This window comes from Lactuca sativa, chromosome 5 (assembly GCF_002870075.4).
Source record: "Lactuca sativa cultivar Salinas chromosome 5, Lsat_Salinas_v11, whole genome shotgun sequence".
In the NCBI taxonomy this organism is placed as follows: Eukaryota; Viridiplantae; Streptophyta; class Magnoliopsida; order Asterales; family Asteraceae; genus Lactuca; species Lactuca sativa.
In genome coordinates, this window is record NC_056627.2 from 274,394,759 (window position 1) to 274,415,875 (window position 21,117).

Sequence of the window (21,117 nt, forward strand, 5' to 3'; positions counted from 1 at the left end):
AAAGTAACCACACACTCACTTGATTAGAAGATGATCGGACAGCACTACGACTCGCAGAAGTAGTATTCTCCGGTAGATCTGGAAGATCTCTACAAAAATCGAACTTCTCGCGGGCAGAGCTTCGGCTCGGGAACCGCACTTCTCGGGATCTTCGGGATCTCGGGACTCGCCTCGGGGCTCGAGTATGATACCGGGGCTTCGGGGTATTTCTGGCACGCAAATCGATGCAAAAACGCAAGAAAAATGGAAGAAATTAGCAAATGAATCGGCTGCACTCGACTCCCTTTTATAGGGTCTGGAAGGCCGATTTACGCGGGGCGTACTCTCAGGTTACGCAGGGCGTAACGACGATAAGGTCGCTGACTCCCCCCATGGATAATATCAGCCAATTTTTATTTAAATTAAATATCGAATTTATTAAATAAACTTCAAAAATTCATATCTTCCTCATACGAACTCCGTTTTCGACGTTCTTTATATCCACGCGTAGGTGAGACTACGATCTACAACTTTCATTTAGACTCCGTCGGCTAATTTTGACTTTATTTTAATTATTTATTTTTAGTAGGCCGGGACAGGAAAACTCCGTTATAAAATCATAACTTCTTCATCCGACGTCCGTTTTCGCCTATCTTTTTATCGTTTTACTAAAATTAATGAGATCTTCAATTCTCATTTAGATTGTTTCGGCTAGAAACCGCTCGGTCTCAAATCGAGCATTCGGGCTGCATACTGCTAAGTCTAAACTTCGAAAAATCATAACTTCCTCATACGAAGTCAGATTTGGGCGTTCTTTTTATGCACGCTCATGGTTTAACGTATTCTACGACTTTCATTTAGATTGCTAAGGCTAAATATTGCTCTAACGTAAATTCACTTTTTACGTCGCGCTGTGTCGTGCCGGTTCTGTCGCGAAACTTCGACAGGTCATAACTTCTTCGTTATAACTCGGATTTCGGCGTTCTTTATATGTACGGAAACCTTGTAACATATACTATAACTTAGTTAAGATTATTCATTCTAAATAATCTTTCATCAAAAATTCATTTTTGACGCCTATCGTCTCTAAATTGACTAGCCCTGATCTACGGGCGTTACATGCTACCTCAGATCTGGAGTGGAGGAGGTCTAAAGTGCATTAAAGTCCCTGTTCTTGAGTGATTAGTGAAGCCATCATGTCCCAAACCCTAGCCCTAAAGTGTAAAATGCCTAGATCTCTTTGGATTCACGTAAAGTTTGCCACTTTACGTGATGGATGGGTTGTAGGAGGCTAGATCTATGTTTTGGATCAATTGCATGGCCTAGAAGGTTCTGTTTGGGATGAGATCTAGAGGCACTCGGCGAGTCACAAAGGTGTACTTGGCGAGTTGCTTGAAGATGGTCTGGAACTCGGCGAGTTGGAAGAACAACTCGGCGAGTAGGTTAAAGATAGCCTTGGACTCGGCGAGTCTGGTCGTGAGGTCCAAGTTTCTTCTGGTTGAGCTGTGACTCGGTGAGTCAAGGGATGACTCGGTGAGTCGAGTGAGAAAGGACTCAGAGTTGTTGGACTCAGCGAGTAGAGTCAGTCAGGGGTTGGCTTTGGCCAAGGGTTGACCAGTTATTTTCCAGGGGCATTTTGGTAATTGTGGAATATTGTTTTGAGTTCAGTGTCTTGGTGTTGGCCAGTGTTGGAGATCGTATCAGTGGTTGGAGTAGCTTGGGTTTATCTGTTCAGTCGGCAATTTCGAGGTGAGAAATCCTCACTATATCAACTGGGTCTAAGGCGCCAAGGCCGGCCCTTTATCGGATTAAGATTCGGGTATTTGTTGTTGTGTTATTGCTTTGATATGTTTGCATCCTGGTAGCTAGGATGGTGTATGTTAGAGACCTGGTTGAGGTCGGTATCTTGATATGTAGGGTGATGCTATGCTAGTGACCAGTTAGGTCGGTATCCTGGTTAGGATGATGATATGCTATGTGATCTGTTTGATCGGCTTGTTGAATGTGAATTGTTATATGATTGTATGTTTATGTGCACTTGGTTGTTTGGACTGGAGTTGGGTTGAGGCGGGTCCTTCTTTGTGCTGTAGGCCAAGATACCCAGGGCGGACCGATTGTCCCGAAGGCCCAGTGAGCGGTCCGGATAGGCTGTAGGCCCCAAGAGGCGGACCAGACGTGCCGAGGCTCGGAGAGTGGACCAGGCCGACTAAAGGCCCGATGCGGGCGGACCAGTCATATTGTAGACTCAGGAAGTGGACCAGGTGGATTGAAGGCCTGATGCGGGCGGACCAATCACATTGCAGACTCGATGTATATGGCTAGACTCTGAGAGTGGACCAGGTGGATTGAAGGCCCGGTGCGGGCAGACCAATCACACTGCAGACTCAATGTATATGGCTAGACTCGGAGAGTGGACCAGGTGGACTGTTGGCCGGTGCGGCGGACCAGTCACACAGTAGACCCGAAGTGCATGGCTGTTCTGTGATCGGATATGATATGGCATGTTATGCGTGTATGGTATATGTGGTTGGTATTTTGGGGGTATCTCACTAAGATTTCGGGCTTACAGTTGTGGTTTTATGTTTTTCAGGTTCTTTAGGAGACCGTGGCAAGGCGAAGGCGTGATCGTACTGCTCCTCATGTTTATGTTGTGATGTGATTTTGGGAATACTTTAATTTAATTGTATTGAGCCTTGGTTTGAGTGAATTAGAGGAACACTTGTGTGACTCCAGTCTCAAATCGAGGAGGGGTTTCAAAAGAGAATTTAAAATGGTTTTCAAAATGAGTAAAAGGAGGACGGGGAGGTACGATCAGCCGGAGCCGGTAAGTAACCCCAAAATACCATACATAATATTTGTTTTTGAGCTTTGATAGAACATCATGCTAGTGCTAGGCTAGGGATCTTCAGGATTTCATGATAATGTTGCCTGATTTATGATGCCTGTTAGCCTAGGGTTTCCTTGTGGGAGATTTCCAGTGTTCCTCTAGTGTGAGGATTGAGCGCTTGTTATGTATGTTTTTCACTAGGGTGTTGTGGTAGTACTTCGCACAAATATGGGTAGGTGTGGAAGGTAGTATGGGCCCGTACTACTGAAAGCACAGGACCCATACACATATCAGGGAAACCATGACCTCTAGGGTTGGGTTAAGAGTTGGTTCCCGGGTTAGTGGGAAGTGTCTGAGATTTTGTGGTGTTTTTCAGTATGGAGATTTCGAGGCATGCTGGGAGTGGAGCCGGGACAGGATCAGGAGCAGGAGAGGGAGTTCCGAGCGGGTCTGTACCGCCCGAGGTTATTGGTCAGATGAGCACGTGCGAGTTGGATGCGAGGATTCATGAGATCTTGCATGATGAGATTGCTGCGTTGTTCTGGGCTGAGTTGCCGGAACTGTTTGGGTCGATCAAGACCGCTATGGTTGAGTATTTTGATGAGCGCTATGCAGCTCTCGCAGAGACGGCTGCCGCCGCGGCTACAGCGGCTGTAGCAGCGCCAGGGGGAGGAGCTGGTCAGGGTTTTTAGTATCAGGACTTCGATAATACGAAGCCTCCCACCTTTGATGGAGTTCAGGACCCGATTGTTGCTATGAGATGGTTATCGGACGTGGAGGGGTGTTTCTTCACGTGTTCATGCACTGCTGATCAGAGGGTGAGGTGTGCTCTGAACCTGTTGAGGCTCAGGGCGAAGGATTGGTGGAGATTGACCACGGGGTCATATTCGGATGCGTAGAGGGCTGCGGTTTCATGGGATCAATTCAGAGAGATGTTCAACACTCGTTATGTTCCGCGGGTTGAGAAAGAGAGATTGGCTCAGGAGTTCCTTGAGCTGAAGTAGGGTTCGGAGTCGGTGACTGAGATCACCAGGATGTTCACTGAGAGGGCGATGTTCTGCCATGAGTTCGCTTCGGAACAGGCTCAGATGTCTCGATATTTGAGCATGCCCAAGAGAGATATCAGACAGTTTGTGTCTACGCAGAGGTGCGAGACTTTGTTGGAGTTGCAGGAGGCCGCCAGGCGGCGTGAGTTAGAGATTGAGTTGCAGTTGCATGAGCTGAGGCAGGCTCCGGTGCAGTCGCAGCCGGCGCCGAAACGGTCCAAGACCGTTGATTCTAGGGTGGGAGATTAGAGCAGCCACGCTTGTGGGAAGTGTGGGAGGGGTCACACCGGAGTTTGTAGGTCCGGTGGTGCATGCCGCAAGTGCGGAAAGGAGGGGCACTATGCGAGGGATTGTCGGCAGTCAGCGTCGGTTCGAGATTTCAGGATTTTTTATCATTGTCGTCAGGTTGGGCACTTGAGGGTCAACTGTCCACAACTTGCTGCAGGACCGATGCAGGCTCCAACACCGGCCACTTTGAGGATCACGAGTGGAGGTCAGGTTGGAGCGGAGCCCCCAAGGGCTCAGGGTCGTGCTTTTCACCTTATGGCAGAGGAGGTCAGAGCAGTGCCGGATGCAGTCGCGGGTATGTTTCTTTCTTGATGTCTTGATTATCTTGTGATTATTGGGGAGTATTGTTTATCTGCTAGCCTCATTGTGTGGTTTTTGGTGTGGTATTCGTTGTTCTTTGAGAGTTATGGTATGGTTATGGGTTAGTGATGGGAATTTCGTTGGTTATCATTCGTGGGAACTATTAGTGGAAATCTTGCGTCTGGTTTGAAGGTTGGGTAGCATCTGCATTCTGAGGAGTGGTTAGCTGCAGATTGAGTTTCTTTCGAGCTCGGGATGATCAGTGTTGATATGTGATTTTGTGAAGGTTGTTTGTGCTTGCGGGACGCAATTCGCGTGTAAGTGTTTGTGTTGTGTAAGGTTGTTGAGGGAGGTCGGTGATGGCGACTGATGTGCACAAAAGTACTCACTAATTTTAATATTTATAACCTAACGAACTTAACTAACTATGCACTTATAGGCAGTGTACCTAGTCAGATTACAATATAGCTTGGGTAAGTCGGGTGTCGATCACAGGGAACGGTGTTACTAATTAATTTACTTACTATTAAATTAACCTAATTTTTAACAAGTTTAAAGGGGGTTTTACCTGATTTTACAAGATCAGACGAACTTAAATTCAAATTCAATAATTAAAAACACACACTCTTGTTTAGTTTGAATCCACTTCTCCCTTATGGCTAGCTAATGATTACGGATTATTAAGCTGGTTTTTAGTTGTATTAGTAATTTAGTTCTAACTTACCCATAATTAACTAATTCATGTTAAACCATGTATGTTCACACATAATTAACACAGAACTAATTATGAATGTAAATATGTTATGTAAGATTTGTTATATAAACGCAATTATGATCACAATACACGTTCTCTAGCACAGCTAAGCTGATTTATTCTAATTACTAACTAAGATTGGTCAATCCTAGCTCTAACAATTCAATGTTCACTAAATCATTAGGTAAACAGGTTCATGCAGTTTAATGGTCACTAAGCTACACAGAACATGCAATCAAACAATTAGATAAACAAACAGTAGCATGCTAGGTTATACTAATCAAACACAAGCAATTTTTACCAACTAAACTTAATCCATAAACATATAACTATTAATAAGTTTAAAGCTTCATCTAGCTAAACAAGAGTAGCTAGATTCAGCTGCTCATCATAGCAACTAAACCAACACAGCTAATAATGAAAGACATGTTCTTATTGAACTAAAATATAAACCTTTACTCCTTTTGGTGTTGAAAACCCCTCTTCCAGAACCTTTCTTTCGCTCCAAATCGTCTTCTGGAATTCCTTTCTTCTGCCAAAAGGAGCCTCTATTCGTAATGGTCAAGGATTTATATAGTTGCTGATATCCATAAATTCACGTCGTGAATAGTAAGAAATTCACGTCGTGAGTTGTAGATAACCGTGCCCGTCAAGGATTCCTTCACCCGCGTACATATCTTCTAGAACCAACGATTCACGCCGTGACTCCTTTAAGTCTCACGTCGTGAATAACCTTTTTCCAGATTTACTTCACTTTTACTCTTTTAATTCCCAAAGTTTCTTTTTTTAACGCTTTCAGTCCCCTTTTCTTCAAAATGTCTTCTTTTTGGCTATAAAATAACATTTAAGCTCATAAGTACCATTATTCTAAACAAATTACCAACTTTTTAATAAAAATGTACTTAAATGTTGCCTAAAAATAAGTATAAATATGGCAATATCAAAATACCCCACACTTAGGCTTTGCTTGCCCTCAAGCGAATTTAAACTTAATCCTTGATTACTAACATCACATGGAACAATCCAACTCTAGCTCAGCCATTATGCCAAGACCTCAACGCATGCATTTGTGTTTAAAATTTTCCTAAAGTACCCCCCATACTTTAAATACTCTCAATCTTCATAAACACTCGCCCACTTTTTCCGAACAATGTTTATTTTATGCAACCCTCAGAATCCATACGCAGAAAACCTCCTTATCCTCAAGGTATTTTTAGTTGAGCAACCTAAGCATACATAATTTAGAATTACAATCATTGATACCACTATGGAGCTCTTTTGGAATTCTTCACTTCCTTGATAATTTGATCTTTGATTTCTTTTGAATTCACCACCTTATTTGATTTGATTTCTTGGTATCTTCAACTTTTTGAATTTTTGGAATTTTGATCTTTTGATCTTCACTTTATTTGCTCCAAAATTCTTCAAACTTTTCTTGTAATTCTCTTCTTTTTTTTATTATTACATGTACCTCACTTTTTCACTCAAAACCTACATGCTTAAGCAGAGGCGCTCAACCTCAACCTTTATTGGTTAATGATAACAATTTTCCTGGATACATTTCAGGTTTAGGCTGCTAAACATATTGCATCCCTCAAACCAAGCGGGGTCATGTTTTTGTTCCATGATTTCACTAAAATAAGGGAGACCACAAATGCACTATAACGTATATTGGCTCAACTAAACATTTGAACTTTCATCGGATCATCCCACATAATACTAGCAATTATAGCTCAAATTATTATTACTAGATTTCATTTTTTTTAAATTTCAATTTCAAAATTTTCAAATTTTCAACTTTGACTATCAAATTCTATGGTTATCTAGCAATTTACTTTTTCTACCCCTACCCCACACTTATTTCATACAATGCCCTCATTGTATACATCAAGTTTAAAGAAACTTAAAGAAAAGGGAGAAAAAGGAACAGACTCCCTTGGGATAGTGGCGTGAACATCTCCAAAAGTGTGGAAAACGTGCATCTTGAATATGGACTCCAAAAATAGAAACTTGGTTATCGAATTTGGGAAATGAGTGTACCGGCAAAACATGAAATCGAGCCTTCAATCGTCTTCAAATATGGTGTAAGTCTCCAAAAGTAGAATGACTAATGTGGGAAAGCATATGCCACATTGCATGGTGGTAAAAAAAATGAGCCAAAATAATCTTGAATATATTGACAAGAAGAATAGCATCAACCTATAGAAGACTAAAATGTCAAGGGCCTGGAATCTTGTGAAAATCTAATATTCACGACGTGAGATCGAAACTTAGCGTATTATGAAAACCTCCTGATAACTGACTCACGACGTGAATAATAAAAGTTCACGTCGTGAAAACTGGACTAGCAGAAAACATTGCCCAATTCTTCTTATAATGTCTTAATGTATTAAGACTCTTTCAAAGTCATCAGTTTATGACTCTTTCGCTGACACTCCACTCTCTTAACTCACCCCACACTTATTTTGAAAATATGGGTCTCGACTCTCGGCATTAAACTATTGGATTAGTGTCTAAGTCCATAACTATTTTGGTATGTACTTGACCCGATGGTGCATGGTCCTTTTGGGTTGGCTTCACCAAAGCAACTTGATTGGAGAAATAAATAAAGAGAGAGGTTATTATGATTTATTAATACGTTATAAGAATAATATATTAAAGGAGAAATCATATTTGTTTAATTAATATTGGTCAATAATTAATTAAGAATTAATTTTGTGATCAAATGTAATTAATTAAACTAGAGGGGCTGAATTGTAATTATGTGATAGTTGCAAAATAGGGCAATGGTTATCCTTGTTAAAGGATGGACGAATTCAAGGATAAGGATATCCTTAAAATCGTCCAAGGTCCAATAGATAGGGATTTTCAAGGCTTATCTTATGGTTGCTTGATGGGCAAGTAACTAGATAAGGATAAGGACTGAAACCCTAATCCCAACCCTATATAAAGATCCTAAGGCCGTAGGATTTCGTGCACTTGATCCATAGAGCATCTAAGGACGAATTTCTACCTCTCTCCTCTCTCTTTATACCTTCTCCACTTGCTTATGGTGTTTGTAAGCCATTAGAGGAGTGACACTTGTGACTCTAAGCCTTCCAAAGTCAATTCAAGGAGGAATTGGGATTGTTATTGCTACATAACAATCAAGGTAATATCATAAACCTAATTATATGTTAATATCGAATTCCATATGCTAGGATTAGGGTTTTATTATGTGTTCATAATGTTGTGTATCTAATAGTGAAAACATAGATCCAATGTTAGGGTTGCATGTACACATAGGATTGTTTGTATAAAACCCATCAGTGGTATCAAAGCCATTGGTTATTTGTTTTCAATTAGTTTATTCAATTGTATGAACTTGACATATTAGGGTTTATTGCCAATAAACCCTAGGAGGCTAGGTTTTTTTCGAGATTAGGGTTTGCAAACCCTAATTTGCAAGAGTTTGAATAAGATTTTCAAATCCTTTCCTTAAACCCTTAAATTTCGAAATCTAGGGTTTGTTTTAATCCCTTGATTTTCGAAATTTGCCTCCTCCCCAAGATAAGATCCCAAATTCTAGGGATTTGGATTATCCCATATCTTGTAATTATCCTCTAATTGTTATATATGGTAATTATAGATTTTGCATTATCCTATCCTTAATTTCGAGATCTAGGGAGATATTTAAGGGATTAGGATATCTTAAATGTATAAATGGTAATTATCCTCATGATTTAGATAATCCCTTATGATTTAATAATTAAATTAATAGTCTAATTCAAGATAATTATTAAATCAAGAGTTTTAATATTTAAAATTTTAATTTACATGTCATAAATTCGAAATATTTTTTAAGAGAAATTAAAACTAAATTGTTTTGAAATGTTTCAAAACTTGCCCTCAAGTTTTGGAATTTAAAAGTTGATTAAAAGTTTAATTTAGGAATGATAAATTCTAAAACCCTAGTATTGCTTTGAAAAGTTCAAATCACAGCCTTATGATTTTATTAATTAATTAAGGTGTATAATTAAAAGAAGTTTAATAAATTCATAAAAGTTTTGGTTTACAATTAAAAGTATAATTGTTATATTTGACCACCTAGTATTTTAAAGTGTAAAACACACCCTATACTATATATAACATTAAAAGTCTAACATTATATATATGTATAAGTAAAAGTCAGTCTTACCGTTAGTAGGCCTCATTCACGAAGCTGGTCTATAAGGGGTGTTTAAGGAAATTGCCTATAAAATGGCGATTGAATGGGTATCCACTCTTACCCACCGCACTCTTGACTAGTGGAGGGTCGTTAGCCGAACGGGTAAGATAGGACAAAAACCTTCCATTATAAGTATAATGAAGTACAAAAGTAACTAAATATTTTTCAAATTCCCAATCTTAGTTACTTAGGCAAAAGTGAATTGATGCAATTCCATGAAATTACACTTTGTACCCTTGTGAAGACGTTAGTGGAGCGTGTGTGGTTTACCGGCACACTAAATGGTTCTAAGAGAAGGTAGCAAAGGGTGATTCAATGTTTGTCATAGTCCGGTGGAGCGTGTGTGGTTTACCGGCACATCGAATAGATGACTGTAACATGTGAGGGCACCATGTAAGTTTGCATGGTTATTCACACCCGCTTTGTGATCCTCGGCATCCCAGTCACAAACAAGAGGGGCATATCGAGATTTAAACATGCCGTTGAAAGTTCAATGAATCTCAAAGAATCTAGGAGTTTTCATTCTTTTTCGTTTTTCGTGGTGGAAATTAGTGAATCGTCATTCACTTACCTTCAAATATTCTGCAATAAGGGTTACGGCATCCCTCTCCTGAGTTGTAGAATATTGTGTTGGGTCCTAGCCTTAGTATCTCATTGGGTGATTTACTAAGGACTCAATCAATCAACTAACTTGAATTCGTTTTCTCCCGTTTTGTAGATGTCAAAGTTCGACAACTATGGTCTTCCCAAATCCCGTGGAACAAGCATTCCACATGAAGATGATATTCCACGATTCAATCGAGGAACGAGAAATCACGCTTCACTTCCTCCTCCTCCTATTGTTCTCCCTAACCCACAAGATCGAAGAATTGAAAGGTTCAATATCACTAAGGCCCTATTGGAAATGAAACATGAAGATGGTAAACCCATGTGTGCCCACGTTCTAGGAATGAAATCACACATTGATAGGTTAATAATGTTGGGTGTGTCATTCCCAGATGAGTTGGCTGTGAATTGGGTTTTGCAGTCACTTCCTGAATCATATAATGAGTTCAAAAGAAAGTATTATATGATGGATCATGACGACAACCTCAGTGACCTAACTTACATGCTCATTGCTGCTGAATCAGAAATGATTTGGCGAAGCAATGGAGCGTATTTGTTGGGAAAGTCAACCAACCATGCTTCCGAGGACGTTCTAGGAGAACCGACCTGCGTTTGCTGCCAAAAGAAAGGGCGTTGGATACAAGTCTGCCCAAAGAGCCTGAAGAGTCCAGAAGATGGGAGAGTCAAAGAGTATGTTTGCGCTTCAGGTAAAATCCACTATCTAACTCCATTAAGTTCCTATTTATTAATTCTTAATACATAATGTGATAAGATTGCATTTGAATGTTTTACAGGATCAGTGAAAAGAAAGGAAGCTTGGTGAAAGAGCAAGATGAATCTAATCACAAGGAATGGATCTTGATCGCATAGACTTGAAGATTAGAGCTTAGATAGTTATGATAGAGTTGTTAGAAATTTTTTCTTTTTAAATACATAGTTTTCAATGGATTTTTGCATTGTAAGGACAAATGTTTTCCGCTGCTTTTATAAATAAAATAAATTTTGTTTGACTTATTTATTTTTTTTTATTTCCTTGCAGTGAAATCGTTATGAAAATTGATGTTTGCATATTTCTACAACGATTGGATATGATTCTTATTTTTGTTATTTATGGAAATATCGAGAATTTACCAAATAGGGAGAGTTTCTCATCGCCCAAGTTTCAATTGGACAGAAATTTGGAATCACGCAACTTGGTTGCATGATGAATGAGAAATTTCATATTTGGAAATTAGACTAATTCATTAACAAAGTGTCAAGTGAAGGACTAGGAGATCGAGTACACAAAGTTGCGTGTTGATCAAGTCCACCACAAGAATCACAATGATATTCGTCATGATTTACTAAAGGTTTAGTAAATATGATTATACTTACAAGATTAAGTGTAATTCGGAATTGATTAAAAAGGTTTAAATCAATAGCAAAACGAATAAGAAGAATCATGTAGGCAGAAAGATAAAAGGTTCACCATTCTAAGAAGAAGGGAGAGTACCTTTTATGCTTTATGATAGGTCTTAATGATTAAGAACCATATCTCAATTGATCCTCTAAGTGAGTCTTAGTACAATTGTATGTTTAAGTAGAGGAATTAAGAATTGAAGAAATGGTTAAATCAAGAAGTCAATCATACTTCGTTCCAAAACAAGTCTTAGAGTTAGGAATGTGACAATGAGTGACAAGTATTAAAAGGTTTATAACGTTCATCAAATGTGGAAAGTTGTGATGTCTTGGATAAGACAAAGACCAACTAGGACCAATTTATGAAGTGTTTTGATAAAAGCTACACTAACTCTTGAATATTTGTTTGTCAAGAAATATTTATTGACAAGAGAATCTTATATGTCAAGGAGTCAGTGGGAGTCTTAATGGTCTTGAAAAGTTTCAAGAACAAATCAAATAAACCTTATCGATCATCACTAGCACACGAGTTGAGGTTTACAACCTATCGTGTTGACATTATTTTGTTTCTGTGCTGTTCCAATTGAGTTAATTATGCATGTGAGTCCTATGAGTTTGAATGCATAAAAGACAAGGACCTTGATCAATGGAAAGTACATTGATAAGAAAAGGTGAGCTGCTTAACTACTTGGAAGACATAGTGGGCAGCTGTGCTACCATAAGGGCAAGAAATCGAGATCAAGAAAGTTCGATCCATAAGAGTTTGAATTTGTCGTAAACTTTGGTTCTAACAAATTCACATGGATAGGAACAAATACACCGTTTAAATCTAAGTGTCATAAGATTTCCTCCTTCATGAAAATGATTGTGAAGAAATGCTTTCACTAAGGAAGATTTTAAGAAGATAGTGATTGTAAAATTGCATTCTCAAATTCGATCATGGTTACGGTATCCCTTTCCATGATTTGAGTTGTGAGGTTTGGCAGTTAGTCTTAATTGTTTAGACACACACATGAACTATCTAAGGCAAAGGTGTATAAGGTCAAGAAGCCTTGATAAAGGATTATCAAAGCATTAAGTATTAAAAACATGAACTTAATAAATTCAATAGGTATTGTTTTTCTGAAAGTTAAGATGTTTATGAATACATGTCGAAGCTAGTGGGAGCATAAGTGTTATGTTTTATAATAATCATCATGATGGTGGGAGCATAAAAGTTATGATTGTATGATTATTATGGAAAGTATTGCAAGTTGGCAATATTAATTATAGAAAACAAAAGTTATACCTTGCAAAGTCGTAAGGGTTGTAAAGTTGTTTTGCTATAATTAAGGGAGAGAATATTATGCTTCATTTCAAATCTAAAGGATTAGGTTGAGAAATGTTAATAAATTTAGTCAAAGGTACGTAGTGTGTTCTTAAAATTTCGATTATGATTACGACATTTCTCTTCACAATTCGAATTTTGAGAACATAGCAAATAAAACATTGTGCGTCGTGTCCCATACGCTTCGGGTATAGGATCGATTGCAAATGCTTTAATGTTTGACCATTTTAAAATTTTCCAAATGTCTAGCGCATTTAGAGGGAAAAGGGACTAGAATCGGTTTTGACTAAAATAATTAAACAACTATCAAAGGATAATCCAAAGTTCGACGAGGATTGGTTGCTTGTGAGTAGTTGGAAGCATGGTATTGAGTTGTCATATGGAAATTGTGGAAATGTTTCATATTGGATGGACCATATCGACATTATTAGGAATAGATAAGATTCTATTAAGAATAAGTTGTCATATGGAAAATATGGAAATGTATCCACATTGGGAATTGAATATTGATAATCTATGACTAGATTAGAAACTTTTATGCAAAATGATGTTCAAAGGAATGTACTTTGAGTGAAAGACATCATATCTAAGGAATTGTCTTGTAACAATTTCCGATAAAAGACTTTGTAATATCATTGGCAATAGTCTTTGTGACTTTTGTACATTGACATTATGAAAGTATAAGTTGCATAGAATGTTAGAATCTAGCATATTCTATAAGTAGCAAGAATTTGATATTCTTTCACTTATGAAAAGGATTTAGAGTTGTGAAATGAGAATGATTGGAAATGTTTTCAATGTGATCTATTTCACAAAGTAAGAACCATAGGTAAACATTGTATGCATGCTAGGAGCATGGGACAAGTGTTGTAATTCAAGTAAGAAGTTGATTACCTGAAACGACATATAATGAGTAATCAATATGGTGATAAATAAAAGGCGTTTTATTTATACTCAAAGGTTTGAGGCCATATGGGATTAGTATTATTCTTGTGTTTCACATTTGCATGTTTTGACTTCCAGAAAAATTGAGTTTATTAAGAATAATCAAATTATTCGAACGAGCCACAATCATTCATATGTTGGAAGTAGATATGAATGAAGACTATCGTGAATTGGTGTGTGGATTTTCTAAAGAGCATTAGACATAAGCAAATGTTTGTTGTAACGTTCATGAGTGCTTATGAATATGAATTTGAGCATTGGATTAAACCCACGCTCACTTGGATCACTCCATGAATTGTATCACGAGTGATTGGTGAGACGATAACATCTTATATTCTTGAAACCGAGATGTGTGAGTTGTATCTTGCAACTCGGTTGCACATTGATAATATGTAAACGCACTAGTAACTTGGTGTTATAAAACATATTGTTGTGTGTGATTCGGTGCGTGAGTGCAAGCAAGCATTGTATCAAAGTTTATCCATTCCTTTTATCCAAGGTAGGATAAAAGCGATATCTTTTGGGCCCCTCGATGATTTAGTGATGACAAACGTAAATGCTTGGCCGGGCTAGGGCTAATTTGATTTGTTCAATTAGTCAGTCATCATAAATCGGGAATCGAGATATAGTACAAAGAGAATGATTTGAAATCATATCTCATATGATATCTAGAATGGAGGAATATATGATCCTTTATCTAAGGACACGCGTATCTGATAGGATCAGAGTTGACATCGGCTTTGGAAAGCTACGATTGCAGATCAGGATCTGAAGTCATACGCATAATAGTTATTAGACTTATCCAAGTGGGAGACTGTTGGATTAGTGTCTAAGTCCATAACTATTTTGGTATGTACTTGACCCGATGGTGCATGGTCCTTTTGGGTTGCCTTCACCAAAGCAACTTGATTGGAGAAATAAATAAAGAGAGAGGTTATTATGATATTAATATGTTATAAGAATAATATATTAAAGGAGAAATCATATTTGTATAATTAATATTGGTCAGTAATTAATTAAGAATTAATTTTGTGATCAAATGTAATTAATTAAACTAGAGGGGCTGAATTATAATTATGTGATAGTTGCAAAATAGGGCAATGGTTATCCTTGTTAAAGGATGGACGAATTCAAGGATAAGGATATCCTTAAAATCGTCTAAGGTCCAGGAGATAGGGATTTTCAAGGCTTATCTTATGGTTGCTTGATGGACAAGTAACTAGATAAGGATAAGGACTGAAACCCTAATCCCAACCCTATATAAAGATCCTAAGGCCTTAGGATTTCGTGCACTTGATCCATAGAGCATCTAAGGACGAATTTCTACTTCTCTCCTCTCTCTCTTTATACCTTATCCACTTGCTTATGGTGTTTGTAAGCCATTAGAGGAGTGACACTTGTGACTCTAAGCCTTCCAAAGTCAATTGAAGGAGGAATTGGGATTGTTATTGCTACATAACAATCAAGGTAATATCATAAACCTAATTATATGTTAATATCGAATTCCATATGCTAGGATTAGGGTTTTATTATGTGTTCATAATGTTGTGTATCTAATAGTGAAAACATAGATCCAATGCTAGGGTTGCATGTACACATAGGATTGTTTGTATAAAACCCATCATAAACACTCCCGGCTAAAAACGTACGCATTCATAACTCGCTATCCCTCCTAGGCGCTCCTTAGCAATTTCTGAGAAACAATCAACAACGAAGAATAAAAGTAACATAATATTCAAAGTAGTTCTTACAATCCCATAAAAACAAACTAAAAACAAACTAAAAACAAAATAAATAACGATCAATCATCCTCCTCATTTTCATGCGCTCCACTGGTACCAGCTCCATCACCTCCACGACCACCATACTCCGACCATCGTGGGCAAATTGGGTAATGATACCCTAAATGAGGTGGCTGCTCCACCCCAAGATGCCGAACAACATTCTCCATCGTGCCGCCTATCCAATTCACACTCAACGATAACTGGTCAAAGTAACCAGCCATATCACCCCCAAAAGGTGCACCAACCATGGAAGCATGTGGGTGTATCGGTTGCCCGCGGTCTCCCCTTCCTCTCACGTTCCTGTGCCTCGGTCTCGACTCTGGCACAGGTTGATCGGCTGGCTGATCATCCTCATCATCACCCTCCACATCTGATGGAACTATGCCCCAATGCGATCCAAAATTTCTGACCACCCGCATAGTTTCCAAATATCCCATACCAAAGTCATGCTCATCCACACATGTCATGGATCTAGTAATATCGGGAACAACCAAATGATAAGAACGGGCCAAACGAGTAACAAAATGCCCCCCCCCCCCAAATGGGGCTCCCAGGGCGCAAACTCGCGGCAGACCCGACCAGAAAACGGGCTAGAAAATACGGGATGTTGCAACAGACACCATGCTGTAAGATGCACCATAAGAAAAATAAGTTCTGCTTAGTCACTTTGTCTCCATGCCTCTTATTGTTGATGGAAAAGGTGATGAACCGGTGGAGTAAACGATGGATCGGGGACCGAATACTGCTCTCTGGAGATACTCCGAAATTAAACATCCCGAAGGCAATGTTATGCCAAAAAGAATACCCCGTGACACCCTTCGCATATCCTCTAGCAGCCCCACTCAAAAACATGCCAAACTCGGGAGTCATAGCCTCCTGTCGATCATACAGTCCTACTCTCCAAGCAAACTCAACCAGGCTGCACTCCAGGTACTCACCCCCCAATCGAAATACCAACGCCTGTGGCCAATGTGGATCTTGGAATGTTTCCTGAAATGTTACCGTTGCGAAAAACTCGACACAAAACTCCTTGTAGATGCGCTCTTGCACCCGGAACAGATTCTGCCAACCAGAACAGGTAAAAGAATACCCATCTCCAATGAATATCTTTGTCAAGAACGGGCCCACCCGGTCTACGAGCTTTACTTCCCTCAATCTTTTCCAATTGACTATTGGAGCAACTGCAATTTCCCTGTTGTAAAGCCACCCCAATCTGTTGTTCCAACGGGTCAAAACATCACGGGCTGTTGTTGCGGGAAAATTGTAAAACGGGTGCAAACCCGCAACCCCAGCTGGAACCTCTCTTCTTGGAGCCATTCCTGCAACAACACGGAAAAGAAACAGCCAAAACAAATATCCACAAATTAAACATAGAAGAAAAATGAATTTTGTTCAACCCCAGAATTCACGTCGTGAATCATGTAAGATTCACGTCGTGAGTTCGTAATCCTAGAAGGCAGAATCTTAACAATCGGGAAAAATCCAGTCAAAATATCCTTGGGTTTTACTCCTATACTACTTCCAAACACTTAGCATGAACATTCTAAGGTTATTACAAACTGTAAAGAATTAATTTCGTCATTGAACAAACCCTAACCCTAAGTTCCTCTACTAGAACCAAAAATTAAACTTAATAATCAATAATTAGTACCTTTGTTGGAAGTATTACGTAAGCACAAGGAAGATTTGTGGATTTGTCAGCTAAAATCGCAGCAATGGGGACTAAGGGGGGACCAATTTGTGCTTCCACTTCATGAACAATAAACAATTGAAAGGGTTTACTGGTTTCCAGGGACTTATTATGTGGTCCCGTACTTTTAAAAATTCACGTCGTGAATTCTATCAGATTCACGTCGTGAATAGTGTCTGGGCTTAAGTTTGGGCCATGTACTCACGGACTGATCTTGGGCTTGATAGTCTAATGGGTTAAGCCATATCATGGATTATGTGTCCGGTTCATTCACAATTCACGTCGTGAACGGCTAACTATTCACGTCATGAATTAAGTCTGGAAAATCAACTTTTGACTTTGAACTAAGTTCTCAATTATTACTACTTCCGTTTTAAGGTCCCTACATTCTATTCTAATAGAGTTGGATGTCTTGATCTAAGTTTTTAAAACTACAATGCAAAAAGAAAAAGAAAAAAATTCTCAAACCAAACTCGGGTTGCCTCCCGAGAAGCGCTTCTTTTTCTCGGAGTCTTGAGCTGGACTCCGTGCCTCCTACGTTGAGTCCTCGGAAGAATCCACCACTAGGATCTTTTGTTCCTTGAATTGCCTCTTGTAAGCTTGCACTCGCCTTTTATATGCCTTCTTTGAATTTTCTTTTTTAACTTTCTCCTCTTCTTCAAGCTTGCGTTTTGTGCCCTTAGTTTCATCCTTGCACCTCATCGCATCCTCCTCCACTTGCACCACCGGCTTTGTCACTCTTGAAGTGACCTCCTCTTCATCAATTGTCATCTCCTCATCCTCTTTGCTCACCCAAGAAGGTGGACTTTTGTAAGCTATGACTTCAACCAAAAATGGAACAGATGCTCTAGGTTTTGTTCTTTTGACTTGATGAACTGCCTTGATCTCTTTTTCCATAAGCTTCTCCAGTTCTTCTAGTTCATTGTCTTTGTTAATTGTGAACACCTCTTCTTGAACATGTTCTTTTGGGAAGCCATCTTCTATCCCAAAAACTTCTTTTTCATCTCCAACTCTCAAGGTGAGCTTAGACTCGCGGATATCAACAAGAGCTCCAGCAGTGTTAAGCAATGGCCGACCAAGGATAATTGGAACATCGGGATCTTCTTTCATGTCCAAGACTACAAAGTCTATTGGAAAAACAAATTTTCCAATTTTTACCATCACAATGCCGTGGGGTTGTGTCACCGAACGATTATCCATGTGAATCTTCATTCTTGTAGCCTTCATCTTCTGAATCTCTAATTTTTGATAAAATGAAAAACGCATCAAATTAATGCTAGCCCCAGAATCGGCTAAAACATTAACCTTCAATTTATTACCAAACTCACACGGTAGAGTGAGGCGTCCAGGATCCCCCATCTTTTCTGGTGTTTCTCCTAACACAACTTTTGAAGTTTGTTCACTTAGAATCACTGTAGACTGCTTCTTTAATTGCCTTCGAGTGTCTATCAAATCTTGCAATAATTTTTTATGCTCGGGAGTTTTGGATAAGGACTCGACAAAGGGAGTATTAATCGGGATCCCCTTCACATGCTTGACAAACTCTCTATGCTCTCTCTCCAGTGGACTAAGGGTAGCTTGGGACGGAAAAGGCAAAGGCGGCTGATAAACCGAACTGACTGCAGAATTTTGTTGTTCATGACGGGTCCACGTCGTGAACATATAAGGTTCACGTCGTGAATTCTGGAACTCAGCAGCTTCATGATTTTCGAGCTTGATCTTCTTCATCTTTTGATCGGGCTTCTGTGGTTCTTCTTCCAATGCTTCCAGGAACTCCGAGATGGCTTCTTCTTCGGTGTCTATGGCCATTATATGAGATTGGGTTTTCGTTTCGGTATTTTTCGGGGATAACTTCGCATGAACTAGAGTGGCTAGTTGACCAAATTGTACTTCAAGGTTATGGATGGAGGCTTGCTGATTCTTTATCAAAGTTTGTTGTTCTAGAATGGCAGAATCAGTGGCATCGTGTCTCTTTTCCGAAGCTTCCATAAACTTCATTAAAATGGTCTCTAGGTCGGGTTTCTTCTCGGCTGGTGGTTGCTCCTTGTGATAAAGGCCTCGACCTGTTTGCCTATACTTCTCTTCTTTTTGCTTCTTATACTCCTCGTATGGCAGCCACTCCTTCTTCGGTTTCCTCCAGTCCTCATCAAACTTATCCCCACTAGAGTAGCACAACTGAACCTTTCTGTTCCCATATTCATCTGCATTGCAGTCCTTTGTCAAGTGTGGACCACTGCATCTCTCGCAACCCACTCTTATGGCATGTATCGACTTGTCCATCTGTGTTATCCTGCAGTCCATATTATTCATCATGGCCATGACCGCTGCTATTTCTTCAGTTTGTGCCCCTACTCCGCCTTTGATTCCTTCTTGCCTCGGGTTGTGGTATTCGCGAGAATGCTTCGCGAATTCTTCAATTAGCTCCTTGAACTCCCTTGGATTTTTCTTTGTCAAAGGTCCTTGAGAATCAAGGAGTTGTCTTGTCATCACATTGACCCCATCATAAAATATTGACATTTCTTGCTGTACATTTAGTTCATGTTGAGGGCAATTTCTGAGCAAGCCCTTGTACCGCTCCCATGCTTCGTATAGTGACTCCCCCGGCTGTTGCTCAAAGTTGGCTATTGCCTTCTTGAGTTTGGCTATCTTGGATGGCAGGAAAAATTGGTCCAGGAATTGCTCACGCATTTGAGCCCAAGTGGTGATTGTACCCGGTGGAAGTGCTTTCAACCACTCTTTAGCAGCTCCTTTGAAAGTGATGGGAAGCATCCTAAGCAAGACTGTGTTTCTGTTGACATTAGGGACATTGAAGTAATCCGCAATGTCGTTGACTTCATCTAGATGCTTAAAAGCATCCTCATGATCTTTCCCGAAAAATGGGATGTCCTTCAGTGCGGTCAATATGTGTCCCTTCAGCTCGAATGTGGCAGTGGCAGGTATTGCGGGTTGGACTAAACCGGGACCCACATCTTCTCGGATCCGCTTCTTGTAAGCTCCCATGGACATTTCTTCAATCGCTGCCATCTCGTTCCTTGGCTCGTTCTCGGGTTCGCTCGTGTGTTCTTCAAATTCCGGCTCTGTATCTTATTCGGACTCGGTTTGGACGGGTGTCTGATCCAAGTGCTCAATATTGCTCTTGTGCCTCACGGATGAACCTGACTCTCCTGTCTTCTTTCCCGACTTCCTTGAAAAAGCCGACTTCAATCCTTGCAAGGGCGTCTTTTTCTTGTGAATTGCAGACTCAGGATTTTCAAGTGGTGGCACCAAGGGCATGTTTGAGCCTCTGGTCATGAACTCCTGCAACTTGCTAAACTAAAAACGTAAAACTGGACTAAAATAAGAAAAATTAAAAACTGAAATCTCTGCTTTCACGTCGTGAGTTTATTAAAACTCACGTCGTGAACTCTGTGACAGAAACAGAAAAAAATAAACTAAGCTAAGCTAGCAAAAATAAATAACCAATTAACCTTTTTGCAGATTTTATTCCATCGATTAATCTAATGCAACTAATTAAACTAATAATCTAATCCGTTCCCCGGCAACGGCGCCAAAAACTTGATGTGCACAAAAGTACTCACTAATTTTAATATTTATAACCTAACGAACTTAACTAACTATGCACTTATAGGCAGTGTACCTAGTCAGATTACAGTATAGCTTGGGTAAGTCGGGTGTCGATCACAGGGAACGGTGTTACTAATTAATTTACTTACTATTAAATTAACCTAATTTTTAACAAGTTTAAAGGGGGTTTTACCTGATTTTACAAGATCAGATGAACTTAAATTCAAATTCAATAATTAAAAACACACACTCTTGTTTAGTTTGAATCCACTTCTCCCTTATGGCTAGCTAATGATTACGGATTATTAAGCTGGTTTTTAGTTGTATTAGTAATTTAGTTCTAACTTACCCATAATTAACTAATTCATGTTAAACCATGTATGTTCACACATAATTAACACA

General features: G+C 39.3%; 1 non-coding gene across 1 annotated transcript; it reads left to right on the top strand.

The window, feature by feature from the left end:
• The first annotated feature begins 19,684 nt into the window (after positions 1–19,684).
• Positions 19,685–19,791, top strand: LOC111878870 (small nucleolar RNA R71). The gene has a single exon (XR_002845962.2). It is a non-coding gene; the product is annotated as a small nucleolar RNA R71 (small nucleolar RNA).
• Positions 19,792–21,117: the final 1,326 nt, after the last annotated feature.